The following is a 19,522-nucleotide window of genomic DNA, read 5'->3' on the forward strand; positions in this document are numbered from 1 at the left end:
TGAAGGAATATTATTTATTCGTTCTTCTTTACGTGATAACAAATCTACAAAGCTCTATTAAAGCCTGACTTCACTATTGGCTCTCCTGCGTCTTCCATATTGACTCTCATTTCTTCTTCTCTCAGATCATTAGATAAGTCAATCCACTCTCGTAGAGGCCTTCAATGTACTCTTTTTCACCTTATCGCTCTTTCCTCTGCGTTTAACAGTGGGATTCCCATCACTTCTTAATGTAGCCGCCATTGCTTTTAATTTCAGTCCTCCCATCGACCATTTCTTTTTCAATTTCTTCAAATTTTTTCTGCAGCCATTTCGCCTTATCTTTTCTACATTTCCTATTTATTTCATTTCTAAATGATTTACATTTTTGTATTCCTGCTTTTCCCTGAACATTTCTGTATTTCCTTCTTTCGTCGATTAATCGTATAATTTCTTGTTGCCCAAGATTTCTTCAGTTAGCAAAGATCGTCTGATCAACTTCTGTGATCGGGCTTTTTAAAGATATCAACTTCCCTTCAACTGAACTGCCTACTGAGTTACTCATTATCACCATATCAACAGCCTTAGAGAACTTTAAATGCAAACTTTCCTCAGTGATTCTTCCGGGCGACTCTCTTTGACTTCAGTCTAGTCTCCATCATTACTAAAGTGTGATCTTGAGCCTATATCTGCTCCTGGCTACACCTTGCAATCCAATATTTTATTTCAGAATCTGACTCACAATGTAAACAGCTGCATCTTCCTGGGTCTCTGAGACTTTTCCAAGTGTACCTCCTCGTCTTGTGATTCTTGGACAGTGTATTCGATATTAACCAACTCCGCCCGAACAGGCCATGAAGGCCCAATGGTAACGACCGGGCGCCGTGCCATCCTCAGCCCACAAGCTTCACTGGATGCGGATACGGAGGGGTATGTGGTAAACACACCGTTCTGCCAGCCTCCGACCGTATATCAGTTTACGAGACCGGAGTCGTTACTTCTCAATCAAGTAGCTCCTGAATTTGCCTCACGCACGCCGAGTGCACCCCATTTGCCAACAGCGCTAGGCAGACCAAATAGTCACCCATCAGAGTACTAGCCCAGCCCGACAGCGCTTAACTTCGGAGTTCTGACGGGAACCGATGTTACCACTGCGGCAAGGCCGTTGGCCTGTATTCGATATTACTAACTGACATTTACTGCAGAACGCTATTAGCTTGTTTCCTCTCTCATTCCTACTACCAAGCCCATATTCTCCCTAATTCTGTCTTCTGCTCCTTCCCCTACCCTTGTTTATCTGCTGCTGAGTGAATCTCTGAAGACTCGCAGAAGCTTAGAAACTTGACGCAGCAAACGAGAGAACATGCCTCGCTTTTTAATAATGACACGCTTGAACTACGTAAGGTTCTCGACAAAATATGCTTCAATTATATTTTTATTTCCTATGATTCTGGGTTGAAATTGAATGGAAAGAGAGTTCGCTAGGTTTTGTCGCAAGGCAGAGGCAAGAATTGTGAAGATAAATGGAAGAAAATATTTCAGAAACAATGACAAACGGTTCGTTTCAGCACTTCGTGAAGCTCTTAATTTCGTCTTCTCTGCGGAGGGAAATCGCCTACATATTATAACAGATTAATTATATTTACTGCACTGAAAATGGCCACATAGTGATCGAAATCTGGATAGGCAACTAACATAATTTGCGACTGAAACTTCGTGACAGGTTAAAACTGTGTGCCGGACCGAGACTCGAACCCGAGTTCGATTCGCGGTCCGGCACACAGTTTTAATCTGCCAGGAAGTTTCATATCAGTGCACACTTCTCATTCGGGATCAGTTGCGACTGTTTGCTGTGTCCCCTTACCATATGGTGCAGCACACACAGTTGCTGCCAGCAGTGTACCACCATATTTCCGAAGTAAGTGCCGAGCACTCGTGCCCCGGTGGCGGTGCCGGGATGCCAGTACAGGGGAGAGCGCGCTCCCGGATGAACGCGGCGTCTGCGGTGCGGTACCCGGCGCTTTCGCCGCACCAGCTGACTACTCCTAGTTTCGCTCTGCCGCGTGCGGGAGATGGGCGCCCGACGCCAACAGCAGCTGCTGGCCTCATTTCCTGGAAGGTGCCTCTGCTGCCGTTGCCGTGAAATCGCCCTAACTACCCATTGTGCTGCAATCTCCGCTGCACCCTTCAAGCGCACGCCCGTCAAAACGCACCTAAGCGAACTACGGCAGCATGCCCTAACTAGCTCCTTAGTTGCTTGTATAATTACCCTCTAACAGTTCTGTACCCACATACGCTATATGCTCCGATAGACGCTATGCACGGCACGCCGCACAATACTTCGTACCAGTGCCACACCCAGATAGGGGAGGCCATTTTCCCTCGTTCCAGTTTCTCCTAGACGGTCCTAGGTCTACTCAGCCCCCTATAAAATGAGAACGGGGGTTCTTTCCCACGAGTAAAAAGCGGCTGGCGCGATGGACCGGCCACCCTCGTTCTCCTACTGCCGCGACGATGACAGGCTAATAATTCGGGTACGGGCTATCGCCACCTATTTTTACTTTTTATTATTTATTTATTGCTTGTTTAGCCTGATCTCTTACATCTGACCAGGAGCAACCCACAAAAGACACTTCTACATAGCAATCACAATAATAATAATTCGCATTATTAAAAAAAAGTAATGATTTGCAATACAAATCTACTACTACTACTACTACTACTACTACTACTACTACTACTAATAATAATAATAATAATAATAATAAAGGCATTAAGAATTATACTGATTAGTTTAGCGTATTTGAAGCTTTGATTGGTGCTAGAATAAGTGGAAGGGATAATGAAAGAAGAGTGGATTTGAATGGAAGTGTAGGTGTCTGCTAGGAAAGAAGATAATTTGAATAGTGAACTCTGTAGACAAGGGGAGAGGGGAGGAAAAAGTGGTGAGAGAGAGAGAGAGAGAGAGAGAGAGAGAGAGAGAGAGAGAGAGAGAGAGAGAGAGAGAGAGAGAGAAAGGGGGGGGGGGGGTTGATGAGAGTGAGTTGCAAGAAACCAGGGCTATTGTGATAGAAGGCGGACCATTAGTTGTCCTTTAACGTTTGAAAGGATTTTAATTTCTGTAATATTTTGAAGAAAACAGTTCCAGAGTGGGGATTCCTTATACAGAAAACGGTTTATAGAACATGGCAATGTTGTATGGCGGTAACGAGGGAATTTTACTTTGCTGATAATCAGTATTTCTACTGTACTGACCAGATAGCATCTTGTGAATTGCAGATAAATAGGAAGGAGTGCCATGATTGAGGAGAACATGCAACAAACAAAGGATATGATAATCTCTACGATTATCGGCACGTAGCCTTGATAATTGTGCATAGCGTGTATCACAAATGTATCGCACACAAGAATTCACCGCCAGTTCCAGCCGCCGTGAGCTCTCAAACGTCCTTGGAGAAGTGTCACCATAATCCAAGATGGCGAGTATTAGTGACTGTACGAGTTTCTTTTTGTATTTTGTCCAAACGGTCGGTACACGTTACGAACGCTGACGGCAGTAAAATCGTTCCGCAGTCTGTCGCAAGTGCTGGTTCCCGAATTTCCGCAAAAAGGTTCCGCGAAAACATAGCCTCCTTCCCCTCTAGGACTCATCTCAGCTCATGGGCATTTTCATAACACTTTCTTACTGACCGAACCAATCTAGGACCACGCCTTTGAATTTCTTCAATGTCTTTTTCTTATCCGGTTCCATAAAGCTGTGAAATACTCTAACATTGTTAGAGAATAGTGTGGGAAAGCGTTCTGTACGCCGTCTCGCGTACAGGTGCACCAAACTTTCTCCCACCAAACTCAAGTCGGCCATTCGCGCTCATTACAACTGGCCTCACGAACTCGTTCCACTTCCTGCCGTTTCTTCAAGTTATTTAATCTAAGCAAATTATTCCAGCAGCAATAATGTATTCGAACGTAACAGGAATTTTCCTGCTACTCATCTGAAACAACTGACACTTGTCAACGATTAAAGCACGCTGCCATTCTTTAAAACCCCATCAAAGTTTTGTCCAAGTCGCCGCTACAGTGACTCAACGACGACACCATCCTTTAAACATATCGTCATCAACTGACAGTCTCCGATTGTGAACCATCATATCAGATAGTTTCGTAAATTGAGTGGGTAAGAGGTCTTATCACACTTAACTGCATCTCTCCTGTCGCTACCTGCATCTCTAATAAACACTCGCCGTCTAGAACAACATACCGAGTTTATTTTACGGTTTGGGCATCTACAACTGAGTTACTTAATAAAATATTTCAGTTTTTAAAAAAACTATTATCATCTAAAAAATTAGTTGTTAGTAGTCCCTTTATTAAAAGAGCATTTCAATAACATGACGTCAATTGAACTGTTAGGCGGCCTGACCTTCCTCCTTCAGGCATAGTCACGTCTCCACCAAGTGGCTTTTGCGGGAATTTGTTGATTTTTTATCACTGGTCCATACCCGTGGCTCATAAACCTCATGTACACTGCCCGCGCCTGCTGCCTATTTAAATTTTAGACGTTTCGCCCTGTAACCACACAATTTATGTGGTTCTGGCAACGCGACCTCCATCCGAACGTCGGGAACCGTGTATTTTTCACTAACTAATTATAAATTAGTTATACGTATACACTCGAGGATGGGATTGAAGCACCACGCAAACGGTTGTGTATGATACTGTAATAAAGGTACTACTATCAGCTGATGTGGCTACAAAAATTTTTTGATGATTTTAATAGTTTTTAAACTTTTTAAAATATTTCATCACTAAAAAAAAATTCGAGCAAGTCACGTATTTGAAAACATTCAACATGCTCTTTTGTTTGGCAAGTATCCAACAACTGTTACGATGTAGCAACAGTACACTAGTTCAATATGCATTAATAGAATGTGCCATCATTGTTTCTAACAGAGCTAGCTGATTTCTAGATAGCTTCTACTACATTTGATCACGATTTTTTCCACCTACTTCAGATTTATCCAGTTCTTACTATCTTCTCCACTAGCATTCTGATATGGTCCGCGTATTACATGCTTTCTAGTTCCAGTGAGTCTTCACTAGTGGTACCTAACATCTCAGGGGCTTCAAAAGCAATTTCACATCATCAAACTGTTTTTACATTCTAACTAATCAACATATATTAATTTTTTCTAGCTTATGAGGGTCACATTCATAAATTGCGTTCCGGACGATATGAAGAGTATAGCGAAATTATAACTGTCAGAGTGTGTGCTGAATGCGCGGAATGGGGAAAAAACGACCATCGTCATGGCAGTGATACGTAGGTAATACAGCGATTTCATGCAGGCAGGCATGGAGTGTGGATGTAAATCCGATACAGAACGCCTAGGGGTGCTTTCCATCGTTCATTGTGCAGGTCTCTTCGCAGGGGCACAACATCTCCAAGTCATTAAAACGGCCTTATATCGAGTCCTTCGAAAACATTTATAGTTGTATCCACACTGATTACAACTACTGCAATCTAATGACAAGCCCCACCAATATGAAATTCGCCATAGACATTTAGGAAGCATCTACCAATGACCTGAAACAATTTGCGCGCGAGAATTTATACTGATGTAAAGAGTATTTATGATTGAACTTTTGCTATTTGAGTCATTGTAGACGGATAACCGTTTACCGTATGGGTACCAAACTTTATACGAATTATGTTCAGACTAGGCGCTGCAGCATTTGCGTTGTTAGTAGGATTACTGCCATGACTTAGCGTCAAGCGCCCGACACTGGTACGCCAACAAAGGGAAAAAACACAAGCAGTAGTGCAGTACACTTCCAGACGTCAACATGCGTCTGGACATGGTGAACAGGGCTTTACTCGTAAAGCTGTTTTATCAAACAACAGCAATCGTGCTCTTCGAGAGTATCGACACATTAAAAAGAACACGGAGAGGTCTTTCTGCACCGGAGTTGAACAACATGATTCGGAAGTTCGAAGTAACTGGAGATTTGGGAATTGCTCCTGCAAGAGGGTAACTGCCAATTGCGCCGCTAATTGGAGAAGTTACTGTTGCCATGGCTGAGAACGCTGGACGCAATCTGCGATCTGCAAGCAGTGCACGAGCTGTGTCATGACAGCTGAACATTCCATACTTCACATCCCACCTGAGAAGATTCACGGAGCAGTAGAGCAATATCTAGAGCGTACCATGGCATCGTGGATGCAGAGTGCCATCACAATGATCAACGTTTGTAACCTGTAACGTAAACACGGTACGCAATTAATAAATGTTGCCCCCTCATGCGTAAATTACAATGTGTTTCCTTACAAATGATGGCACATAGTCCATTGTCCTACGATCACGCGCTTCTCGTGGGGGGGGGGGGGGGGGGGGGAGGCTCTCAAGTAGTGAAATTATAAGCACCCAGGACTACCCAAACACTTTGGGTATTACTTGTTACAATTTGTCGTGTTGTTCTCATTAAGTACATGCAAGTTTTGAGTAATTAACGAACCGCGGAATGTCAAATTTTTCAACAATACATTAATCAGAGTAGGTTGTTAATTCGGAAGATAATTTATTTCGCGTTGTCTCTACAGCACTCAACTACAAATTAAGTTTTCTGCACACGTGGGTAACTACTGATAACGGTTACTAAATATGACGCCAAGTGTGTCATTGACTTATCGTTCCCATGGTCTGATCATGTTACATGATATACGCTTCTCTTGCACGTATATTTCGTAGCGTCGAAAATTTGTTTCTGCCGGAACATCAGTAATACACTTATTTTGGGTGGCATGCTTAGCAGAGTTTCAGACAAGGCAAATGAACGACCCGTGTGTAACGCGACTGTGTTCCTAACATAACCCACTGCCGTAGCTCGTCTTACAAAAACGATTTGTTTGGATGGATTAGCATTAAGCCTTTCACGTCACTCGGAACAGCTGAGCTGCTTGTAGTTCCAGCTCTGGTCGCTAGAGAGCAGCACGCACCGGCCAACGTTTCCCTGTCGCCCGATAGAGCGCACTAGTGCCCGCTCACTGTGCCTGACGGTTAACGCCCATAGGAACATTTAACAGTCCGAATACCGCGGTGTTAATAACTAAATCCATGGGAAGTTGCGTGCATATGCCCCCTCTCGGAGAAGCAACAGCAACCTAATACGCACGTCCACCTCAGCCTGTAGTGTGCCGGCAACCGTTTTGTGCTGCATTATCGATCTCTGGTTTCGTAAAGCTGGAAATTCACTTCATTAGCACAATTTTGCGAAATATATGATAATTTCTTGACAGTATTTTCAGATCTTGTTTTTATGAAATGTAACTATCTCAAATAGGGTTATATTACTTGTCAACATAATGCACTAGTAAATCTATCATGAAACTACTTTTTGTACAAGACATACAAAATAAATTCGAGTGATTTTTGCTTCGTGAATTACAAGGTTTACGTATCTTTTACGTAACCTATGCCTTTCGATGGCCTATCACAGCAAAACTTTCGAAGTTGATAACTACATGTCAAGCCATAATGGAACTCACTTTCGTAGTCCTAATGTCCTACAGTTGGTCTAACGACCACTCTTGGGGACAACCCACAGATCGCAATCTTCTTTACTTTTTTACGTTCCTTACTAACCTTATCAATACGACAGCACAGAGAAATTTTTCGCACTACATTTTATATCGTCATTTAGGATACTCAGATAATAGTAATGAGGGATTTTGCCTTCAACATTCTCCACAGGACACTACTTAACACACTTGCAAAGCGTACTCTAAAGGCTCGGACATCGGCTGCGACAGCGTAATCTAATTCCACTAGGTCTCTTAAATAAGTCCTCTGCCGTGGTGGTTTCTAGCAAGTAGTGGCCCTCCAACACGTCGAAAATCTAGAGAAAGAACTTTAATCGCAGACTTTTACACTTGGTCTAATATTTTAGGCGATCACTATGAACGGACTACGAGAACGTGTTCTAAATTGCACATATCTGAGGCCTCAAAATTCATCTGTCATTGTTGCCGCGTAAACGGTCTCTCCCGAAGCTGCGTAACGAAAATGGACGGAGGTTACAGTTCTACATCTACATCCATACTCCGCAAGCCACCCGACGGTGTGAACGAACGGCAAGCTCAGATGAGCCAGAACCGATGAAGGAAAGAGGCCGTGGCTTTTCTAGGCGATTGCTCCTGCAATCGACCGAAATAACAATATCGAAGGTCGGAAGTCGAAATCATGCTTGCTAAGGAGTGTTAACAACACTAAACATTTCAGTAATCTAGCAGGGTGGTTTGATAAGTTTGGTAAAAAAGCAAGGAAAATGTTTCGTAAACAACTCATCTAATTCCTCGACATGATCTCCTTCAAGGGCTACACACTCAGTCCAGCGATCCTCCCAGAAGAAAATATGATTCATGCATTTTCGCCATTGATATTGCTGATGTGTGGGACGGTGCATTCTCCTGGCGAAAGAGCAATTTTTTTGTGTGCCAAGCTTATGTCGTCCTCCTGCCAATGCAAGTTTCAAATGACTTAACAATGAAACTTAGTAGTGTCGAATTATGGTTTCTGCCTTTTTTCAAGTAATAAGTCACGATTATTCCTTGGTAATCCCCAAAAAATAGACGCCATCACCTTACAAACTGACAAAATGGTCTTGTCTTCTTCGGTGCACTTTCACAAGCCTTTGTCCTTTATTTTGACCCTGGTGTGTAATGATGGATCCAGTTTTCAACCAAGTTCACAAACCGCAGCAAAAAGTCTTCCGGGCTGCAAATAAATATCGCCAGACATTGTGTTGACATGTGCTGGATGCGCGTTTGGTCGGCTGCGAGCAATAGCGGCAGCCACCTCGCACACTACTACTTCATGGTAAATTCTCCACGAAGGATGTTCTGCACTTGCTCAGTTGAGAAACTTACAGTCTCAGCAATGGCACGAACCTTTATTTGGCGGTCTTGATTACCGTATCATGGATTTTGTCAAAGGTTTCCTTTGTGGTGAGTTCAGACGGCCGAAACACGCATCGTCAAAATATTCTTCTGTTTGAGTTCAATAGGGTGGTGACAGCAGCGAAGGCAGCTAGAAACATTTGCGCAATATATGAGGATAATACCATTGGACAGAGCGCAGCAAGAGAATAATTTTCTAGTTTTAAAGAGGATCGTTTTGGTATTAGGCTCTCTACTTTCAGGAAGACCTCCGGGTTTGAAGATGAGCAAGCGCGGCTACTTAAAGAACTACGGGGATAAAGATTTGTGGAATGTTTCGCATCCATTCGTCCGTCTCCCGGGCCCCACATTCTCAACGCCTACATTTAGCTGGCGTCTCATCGCTTCTATTGCACAAGCGGTGGCGCCGACACAACGACCAGTCCCCATATCTCGAGACTCCATCTAGGCTTGCCTCACGCCGTGGCATACTTCCCTTCCTCAGTGGAATACCTGTGCCCAATACGCAAAACGTAACGTATCAATGCGGGCCGCGATCCTTACGAAAAACCATTAGTTTCCTTACAAGCTAATGTAGCGGCTGAAATAATTTCGCGACGAATATCGTGCTTCATAGCCTTGAAACGGCGAAGATCTTCATTCATAAGGGAAAGCAAGTTCCAAAACTGTCAGTCTATGCATATGGATTTTCGATGATATATTGTGACTGTTGGATAAAGTGTGTTATATCCTCGTTAGGTCCGGAGCAACACGCAGCAATGTCTTACAGAGCATATGTTTGCGACAAAATACAGACGTTAAGTTGAATCACGTATAGACAGACATGGAAGTACTTATCACGTAGGTAACAACACGAAGCATTTAATGAAAAGCAGAGCATGAAGTCTGGCTGTCGTGTTTAACAACTTTAAAATAGACACATGAAAACGGGAACTTCCAGTAAGTCGGAATTTTAACGGTAAAACGTAGAGACAAAATTGGTAATCGCAGTTCGTAAAAGCAGGAGTCAGATGCTCCTGAGACTCTAATATGTATCGAAACTGAGTGAATCGCTCATCATTTTTACAATAGTGCTTGATTGACATTCGGGTCTTTATCAAATGCAGCGAGCCACTTCGTGTAGATCGATATTAAATTATAGGCTGTGATTTTGTGGATACTGAAACATCTAGAACAAACCCTCCCAACTTGTTCAACCGGTCACATGACAAGTTGAAGTTGCGCCTGTTGCCTTGCGATGAACAATTTGCCATTAAGGGTGGAACGCGGTCAGGACCTTGTAATTCCACCTCTATAGCTTCCTTGACGTACGAGCTACGTTTGCGTAAAAGCAAGTTGCAATCCTCCAAACGCCGTCGACATCCAGTACAGTCCATTGTCTCGCGTCTCCCGTTCATTCACGCTCCAGAAATTCAAAGTGGAGCCCAATACAGTCTCGTATAATACATGCCAGGCCATCACACCGGTACAAGTAAAATGGAGCCCTTACACAGAGGACTTTTTTCGAGGTCCATTTTGCCGGAAATCTTTAAAAAAAAGCACTCAGTTGCGTTTACTCCTAATATGTCAAGAATATTCCACTCTGCAATCTACATTTATGAAATTCAAAATTTCATTGCACAATAATGTTACGCCATCCTCAGACATCCACACAGATGACATGCAATCGTGTGTGTTGACGCCAATAGTAAGTGATGCTAATGCCTTCTTAAATCACCTGCTTCTTAAGGTGGCCTGCGCAGTGGATGGTGTACGAGTATGTGAACGCAATGAAATTTGACTTTTTAATCTCTCCCGGAGTAACTGAAGGCGAGGTAATCCACGGATGTGTCGCAGAGAGTCCACACATTTTTACTTATTGTATATTCAATGAACTGTGGATGAAGCCCGACGAACAGGTATTACATGCATTTATCAATAATGACAGTGCATTGAGAATGGATAGTTTCTAGTTGAAATCTTGATCTGCCAATAAAATTAAAAAGGACGACTGATAGCTGAAATCTATTATTTACAAGTATTATATAAGATCTTTCACCGTTCTTATGTGGCAAGTGCAACAGTCCTTGATTAGTACTCATCTGGGCCCGTTACGTGTTATGAGACCAAGACGCTGCTGTATTTGATTATATTGTTTATTACTACAGGCCTATTTTGACGTGATTGCCGGTGCACAGATAATCTGAAGATGACAATCACGCCAAAGTAGGCGTTATCGATTCATTAAAACAACGCTAAACTCTTGCTATTAAATTATTGGGACGTAGAACATCAATTTCGTGACGTCTGTCTCTGGCACTACTTTCTACCAGAGGAAGAAGACTAGGCACAGCTTCAAAAAAAAAAAAAAAGTCATCGTTTCACAGTTTCTTTTTCAAACTGCTTAGTATTTGTTTCTAGAAGGACCAACGGAAACTGGAGGGATAATAAAATGACCGTGCCTCGTGAAATTGCCTCACACTGTAAGAACAGACCCACCCAACCGTTGCCCCCTTCCGGGAGAGCGACAGCTCTCTAAAAATGTGGAGACCATCTGTTCACTTGTGACGCAAGTAATATTTCACAGTGAGTCAGCAGCTAGCTCGGCAGATGGTAACTCCAAGTGCCGTGCCGTGCCATAGTGCGACGTCGGAAGCTCTAGGTAAATGAAACCAAAAGCGTGGCACTCGTTATTCCTTCGCACATCTTACGTCCATATGTTCTTAAAGGAATTTCCGTTACAGAAGCATTCTTCCTTCTTGTTATGCTTTCACAGTCACTAAGTCATATATGCAGGTCAGGGTTTCTTTAGACAGAGTGACAGAGAATTCTCTGGACAAACTGATAGGGTTTGCTGAGGAATGTCGGATGAATGTCAGAAAAAAAAAAACGTCACTTCGTCCACTACAGAGAGAGAAAAAAGTCAAACTTTTATATACACACCGGAGTTTGGGTACAGGGTTCATTAACATGTTACTTTACATGTGCAAAGTTAGTCTGTCACTGTACAACATGGAAGGTGACACTGACGGTTACCGCAGACATAGTCAGCTTACCCAAGCGGAAATGACATGATTGGCACAGGGGAGAAAATAGGGCATGGTCATATCAATCCAGTCAGAAGGCTATGACATATATATACAGGGTGTTCATAAATAAAGAAAAGATGTTGTGTGGACATGTGTCCGGAAACGCTTAATTTCCATGTTAGAGCTCATTTTAGTTCCGTCAGTATGTACGGATGAGGCTTCATTCCAAGTGATCAAATTGTAAAGTTTCACAATCAACATGTGTCGGCTGACGAGAATCCGCACGCAATTGTGCAACCACGTCATCAACACAGATTTTCTGTGAACGTATGGGCAGGCATTGTTGGTGATGTCTTGATTGGGCCCCATGTTCTTCCACCTACGCTCAATGGAGCATGTTATCATGATTTCATGCGGGATACTCTAAATGTGCTGTTAGAACATGTGCCTTTACAAGTACGACACAACATGTGGTTCATGCACGATGGAGCTCCTGCACATTTCAGTCGAAGTGTTCGAACGCTTCTCAACAACAGTATCGGTGACCAATGGATTTGTAGAGGCGGACCAAGTCCATGGCCTTCACGCTCTCCAGACCTCACCCCGCTTGACTTTCATTTATGGGGGCATTTGAAAGCTCTTGTCTACGCAACCCCGGTACCAAATGTAGAGACTCTTCGTGCTCGTATTGTGGACGGCTGTGATACAATACGCCATTCTCCAGGGCTGCATCAGCCCATCAGGGATTCCATGCGACGGAGGTTTTATGCATGTATCCTCGCTAACGGAAGACATTTTCAACATTTCCTGTAACAAAGCGTTTGAAGTCACGCTGGTACGTTCTGTTGCTGTGTGTTTCCACTCCATGATAAATGTGATTTGAAGAGAAGTAATAAAATGAGCTCTAACATGGAAAGTAAGCGTTTCCGGACACATTTCCGCATATTTTCTTTCTTTGTGTGTGAGGAATGTTTCCTGAAAGTTTGGCCGTACCTTTTTGTAACACTCTGTATATCTGATGCGCAGATTCCACCTATGTACAACAGAATCCGGAAGCTTACAGCTACGCATTTTCTGCTATAATCATGATGTCTTCTCCGTCTTGAGGTCGAAAGAAAAACATGTGAGCGAGGCGCTTCCTGTCTATTACCTTTGTGGAAGAATGACGCACGCTCCTTAGAAGTCGGGTAGTGTGGACAGGTTCTCAAGTGGGTGGACCGCTGCTGCCGCCGACTCCGACCTCTATAAGGCATCGGACAGACGCCGCCAAGGTTGCAGCCAAATGCCGACTTTGGCAGGTGGTTTCCGTTCACTGGAGTGCCCCACTCATAAGCTAACAAGGATAGCTGCTGCCACAATCCGTTCGAATAGACATGCGGCACTCCTCAATGTTACGCGGCGGAATATGATGGAAAAGTATACAGTTTCAATGCAACTCTCTTGCATTCTGTACCCTGTACTCAGCAAATGAGTACACTAGGAAATCAAAGGCCAGCGCAAACTGTTGTTTGTCTATGAAAAATACTTCAGAGATTGTGTTCACAAAATCACTGTATTTATAAAACAAAACAATACACAAATGAAGTGGTTTTCAAAGAGTCTTTAAACACCCACCGTAGTACTTTCTGGAGTTGCATTTAGTACCGCAGTACAATTTTCTTGCATGTCCTTCATTGCGTCATACTGAATACGGTGGGTGATCCAGCACTGCGATCCATCTGAAAAGCTCGTGCAATGTCTCCGCTTTATGGACTGGGATGTCGTTATTTAGGAGCACCGAAGAACCTACCTCTCGGTATTCGCGTCGAATTCAATGAATTCTCGCCCACTAACGCTGGAGGACTCAAGTAATTTGATGTTGCCTCACCACTGCCATTTTCCGGAGTCCCAGACATGTACTGTTATATTCGCGCCAGGATGCCTGCTGCAGCAATGCTAACGTTTTGATTTTTTACACTGCTTCTTTCGAAACTTCAAGGATCGTAACTCCGTAACTAGCCAAGAGGTAGCATTGCAGTTTGGAATTTCACACAAGCAATCCTAACGGAACTGAAACAAACACTATACCTTATGTGAATATTTTTGTTAGTTAGCATGTTACTCATTATCTTTGTTACGACTAGTATACAAAACAGCCTATAAAATAACTAAACAAGAAAAAATAAAGTTTATTCAGAAGTAATCTAGTATGGAGACAATCGCTGGGATTTCTCACAACACGGTGGTTACACATAAATAAGAAATAAAATGATTCAAATACAGCCAGCTGCTTATTTCTTCATTTACGCTTCTATTACGCAAACCAGTGTCAACTGCTTAGCAAATGCCTACAATTGTAACAGTTTCTTCCCGTTCCAATATCGTATGGAGCGCGCGAAGAACGACATTGTAAATGTGTGTGCGCGTTGGAATTAGTCTAATCTTGTCTCCGCGGCTCCTGCGGGAGAAATACGTAGGGAATGATGAGCATCTCTAAATTAATCATTTAATGCTGATTCTTGAAATTCTGTAAGTAGGCTTTCGTTGCGTAACTGGTGCCTATGTTCAAGCGTCTGCCAGTTAAGGCTTTTCAAGATTCCCGTGACGCTCTGCCACGACTCAAACCTTCGTGGCCATTTGTTCCGCCCTTCTTTATTTTCGTTCAATATCCCCTGTGAATCTCATAGCGCACGTGTGGGATGCAATGGGGAAGCTTACTGCAGCACGCCGCGCGGGCTTAGCCGAGCGGTCTCAGGCGCTGCAGTCATGGACTGTGCGGCTGGTCCCGGCGGAGGTTCGAGTTCTCCCTCGGGCATGGGTGTGTGTGTTTGTCCTTAGGATAATTTAGGTTAAGTAGTGTGTAAGCTTACGGACTGATGACCTTAGTAGTTAAGTCCCATAAGATTTCACATACATTTGAACATTTTGAACTTACTGCAGCACGTCTAAAAGCACCAACGACGATCCAGCAATTGTGAACAGCGTTGGTAGAGGAATGGAACGCCTTTACCACACGGATTCCTTCCCGAACTTGTGTACACACCGGAGCACGTTGAAGTACGTGCGCCGTCGCCCGTGGGGATCACACACCTTATTAAGTACCACGTTCCGTCTTTTGTAACGAGCGAGGTGGCACAGTGGTTAGACACTGGACTCGCATTCGGGACGACGACGGTTCAATCCCGCCTTCGGCCATCCTGATTTAGGTTTTCCGTGATTTCCCTAAATCGCTCCAGGCAAATGCCGGGATGGTTCCTTTCAAAGGGCACGGCCGACTTCCTTCCCCGTCCTTTCCTAATCCGATTGAGACCGATGACCTCGCTGTCTGGTCTCCTTCCCCAAAACAACCAACCAACCAATTCGTCTTTTGTATTGTCCAGGGGACCATAATCAATCGCAGTAACTTCAGTTTAATTATTGTATTTGAATAAAGGTATCATTTTTGTTCGTACTTCTTTAATTTACCTTTTGTACTACACTGCACCAGTGCTTTCTATTTTATAGTCCAAATTTCATCGAGCTATGTTACTTGGCAGCGAAATGTTATGCGAATGTTACTTTCACTCTTAATTATTACACAACAGTATATATCCTAGCATTTTACGAAGTGTACAGTTTTATATCTCTGAACATTTAAAACAAGTCGACAACCTTTGCAGCACTTTAAAATTCTATCGGGCCAGAAGGAATTTTGTGCAGTTGTCGGAGAGTATATCATCATTCGTACCTGCAACGGCGGAAACTTTGAGGCTACTATTGTCTGCAAGGTCACTAATACACATCAATAATAAGGGTCCAAATATACTTCCTTTAGACTATCTGATGTTACTTCTACGACTCTCCACGTAAGATAATTTGCTGCGTCCTCCCTACTATACGAAACCCTCAACTCCGTCACAGATTAAGTTTGAGGTCTCATGTAATCGTACATTTATCAAGAAAAACTGGCGACATTCTGGGTCAAATGCTTTTCGGACGTCAAGTGAGAAAAGTTCAAGTTGAGCTAAGAATTAGGCACTCTTGGTGGTTGGCATGGAGGGAGTCATTCTGAACGATATGCCTCATTACGTTTGAGCTCATTGTAAGTTCTCTGACTGTGTAACAAATATATGTCAAATGATATTGGGCGCTAGTTCTGCTACCATCCTTGTAAACTCGTGTGATATTTGTGTGCTTTTCCAGCTACTAGGTACAGCCTTTTGTTCACGCCATCTGCGGTTCATTACGAATCGACGTACGCCGTTTAATTTTCATCGCATATCGTACCCTGTACATGCGAATATTTTCGTTTTTTAACTAAGATCGTTACTGAACAGTACAAACAGCACCTTAAATTCAATTAAGGTAACACCTACGTTCGATTAACTAAGAACCTTCTGTGACGGCAACGAAGAAGGAACTTATCCTGCCGACCCATCCGTTTTCAATTAATGTGACATGCTTAGGGAATTTTCGGAAATAAAAAAGTTGCTTGTTTTTAAATCAGGAAGTCTTACTTCACCTCTTGTTTGAACTGTAGGTTCTTACACCGGCAAACAGTTATCCGCATGCCGTTTACACTTAGCTGTGGGCGTAACTGGGACGGAGGTAACGCTTTCACCGCAAAAGTCACATTGCCCACACGGTATGAATATGCATAGCCATGCTGTGGAACTACCGTAATTTTCAACTCTCTCACTAAATGTTCACACTTGTACGTACGTCTTCGTGTAACATTCAATTCATCTGCACTTGTCAAAGGAATTGAATTTTCTAATTTCTTCCTTGAGACAATGGACTTTCACAACATTTTTTGTTACCTTGCACCCGTCACTCCTCATTCAGGGCAGGAACTATGCCCACTATCATTCTTAGAGCGTTTGAATTAATTCGCGAAAACGTTAATAAATACTTCTTTATGCTATTATTTCACCGTTTGGTAAGTCGGTAGCAGGTGTGTGTGTGTGTGTGTGTGTGTGTGTGTGTGTGTGTGTGTGTGTGTGTGTGTGTGTGGTGTGTGTGTTTGTGTGAATCTATCATTTTCCTTCATACACACTGATTTCTCTGAAACAATTAGATCCGAAGTCAAAAAGATTATCAATCACTCGAAAAACGCCGACTGTTTACTACCTAGCTTCACCGAGCGATGCACGGATGTATAATGTAACAAAACTAAAACTCCATCGGACACACTTTGGCACAGGAAAAAAAAACAAGCGGAAATAATGTTAAGGAAATAATGTTAAGGAAATAATATTCACGTTTGCAGTTTTTTATTACAGTAGGTTCTTTCTGTCCAACTGTAACACGTTTCGAAGTAGGACGTCAAGAAATACACCCGAAATATAGGTTCGAGATAAGTACAGCATTTCACAGTCGGTACGCGTCTTATCCAGAGCACTATCATAAAATAATAGTACTGTCAGTTTTTTAAAATGTTAGAGGGGTGTTCATATATTCTTTGCATTCCAGTGCTTGTAATCTTGCGCTTGAAGATTCCATACTTATTTTATATGTTAATGAAAATTGGTACTACCATCACGAACAATGAGGAATCAAAGAGGAATTGTGTCTTCGATTTCAGAAGCACTGCTACTGAACTTTTGCAAAGCGTTACTAAGGAAAGAGGAATTGTGTCTTCGATTTCAGAAGCACTGCTACTGAACTTTTGCAAAGCGTTGCCAAGGATGCACTAACTGATGAAACAGTGCACGACACTGAATGCACCTCGCACCAAACTTTTAGTGGAACGGCGAAATGTTTTAGGGTTCCCAGTCGAGCTGAGCATTGAACTCCTGCACCCTATGGGCTCCGAACGTTTATATAACATATCTTCACTGCCTAAACATCAGATTAGTGAGTGATTGCCGTAACGGTCCTGTTTATAACAGAGTTTTACTCTCGTAGTCAGCTATGCCATTCGATGCGCATATTTTTGTTTCCATCGAGTAGATATTCCAATGGTGTTTGTCTGCCATGACGAATAAAATAACCGATGAGACGGTATTAAGAGCAAGACTACAAGCGCTGTTTCCACTGAAAATTCCATGCCTGTTTTACAGCTTTTCCAGGCGTCACATATAGTGAATCGTTATGAACAGGATCTGAAAATTTATTGATCTCTCATCCGTCAGAGCCGGTAAATATCAGTCGCCTGAAAACAAATGGGTTTTAGAGGGCATAGCAGGCTGAAATCCAATTCTTCTATACATTTTTTGCACAACACCAACAGTACCTCACATCTCCAATGACATGTTAAGCCCTGCTCTTCTCTCCCCCGATCACCTCACTGTTCCATCAGAGACCACGCAGTAAGTAAACATTAAGATCATCGCTCGCAGCTCTTACACTATCTGATTAAAAAGTACACAGACACCTCTACGCAATGCGGAACTGACCGCTAGATGTCGAGGAGTGGAGTCGCCAGTATGAAATGACGCCGACAGTATTGTGTTGTTAGCAGCGAAGCAGTAACAGCAGAGTGGGTAGGTCAACAGAGCTAAGTAACTTGTAACGCGCACTAGTAGTTCGACGTCACCTGAGTAACAAATCCGTCAGGGACATTCCAACCATTTCACAGTGGCCCAAGTCGACTTTTGGTGATGTGATTGTGAAGTGGAAGCACGATGGAACAACCACAGCTAAACAACGACAAGGCAGACTCCAATGTACTGACCGATTGGACATTCGAGCGTTTCGATGGTGGTGGTAAAAAACTGCATTTCAAGAGAATGGGTATAGTGCTCCTGCAGCTCCTTGTAAGCCACACATTTCTTTAATCGGCGATAAATGACGCTTGAGGTGGTGTGAAGAGCGAGCCACTGGACGGTGGATGACAGAAAGCCAGCGATTTGGAGTGATGAATGACGCTGTACCCTGTGGCAATCCGATGGAAGTGTTTGGGTCCGGCGAATGCCTGTAGGATTTCACCTGTCATCATGTGTAGTGCCAACAGCGGAGAACAGGAGATGGTTTTATGGTATGGGTGTGTTTTTCGCGATTACGGTATGGCCCCCTTGTTGCGCTTTACAAATCCCAAAACAAATGGTTCAAATGGCTCTGAGCACTATGGGACTTAACATAACATCTGAGGTCATCAGTCCCCTAGAACTTAGAACTACTTAAACCTAACTGACCTAAGGACATCACACACATCCATGCCCGAGGCAGGGTTCGAACCTGCGACCGTAGCAGTCAGGCGGGTCCGGACTGAGCGCCTTAACCGCGAGACCACCGCGGCCGGCTACAAATCCCAAAAGTGGAAGAATATGAACATGTTTTACAGAATTATGTACTGCGCAAAGCAGAACAACAACTCGGAGACGATGGTAGCACGACAACGCGCCCTCTCACAGAGCGGCATTTGTGAGGCAGTGGTTTGTAGGCAGCAACATTCCTGAAATGGACAGGCCTGCTCGGAGTCCGCACCTGAAGCCAATGAAACACCTCTGGAATGAGTTAGAATTCCGACTTCACACCAAACCTCAGAGTCCAGTATCACCGCCTTTTTATCTGGTTTCGGCTCTTAAAGAAGAACGGCTGCCATTCATGTATAAATATTCAAACACCTCATTGAGGGTGCTTCCAGTAGAGTTCATATCCTCATAAAGGCGAAGGGTGGTTA

General features: G+C 43.3%; 1 protein-coding gene and 1 pseudogene across 2 annotated transcripts in view; both read right to left on the reverse strand.

Moving 5' to 3' along the window:
* LOC126268205 (WD repeat-containing protein 47) overlaps positions 1-19,522 on the reverse strand; it is a 635,268-nt gene that overhangs the window by 90,212 nt on the left and 525,534 nt on the right. The window lies entirely within an intron of this gene.
* On the reverse strand, positions 1,032-1,149 carry LOC126268280 (5S ribosomal RNA; annotated as a pseudogene).

The sequence above is a fragment of the Schistocerca gregaria genome, chromosome 4 (assembly GCF_023897955.1).
Source record: "Schistocerca gregaria isolate iqSchGreg1 chromosome 4, iqSchGreg1.2, whole genome shotgun sequence".
Classification (NCBI taxonomy): Eukaryota; Metazoa; Arthropoda; class Insecta; order Orthoptera; family Acrididae; genus Schistocerca; species Schistocerca gregaria.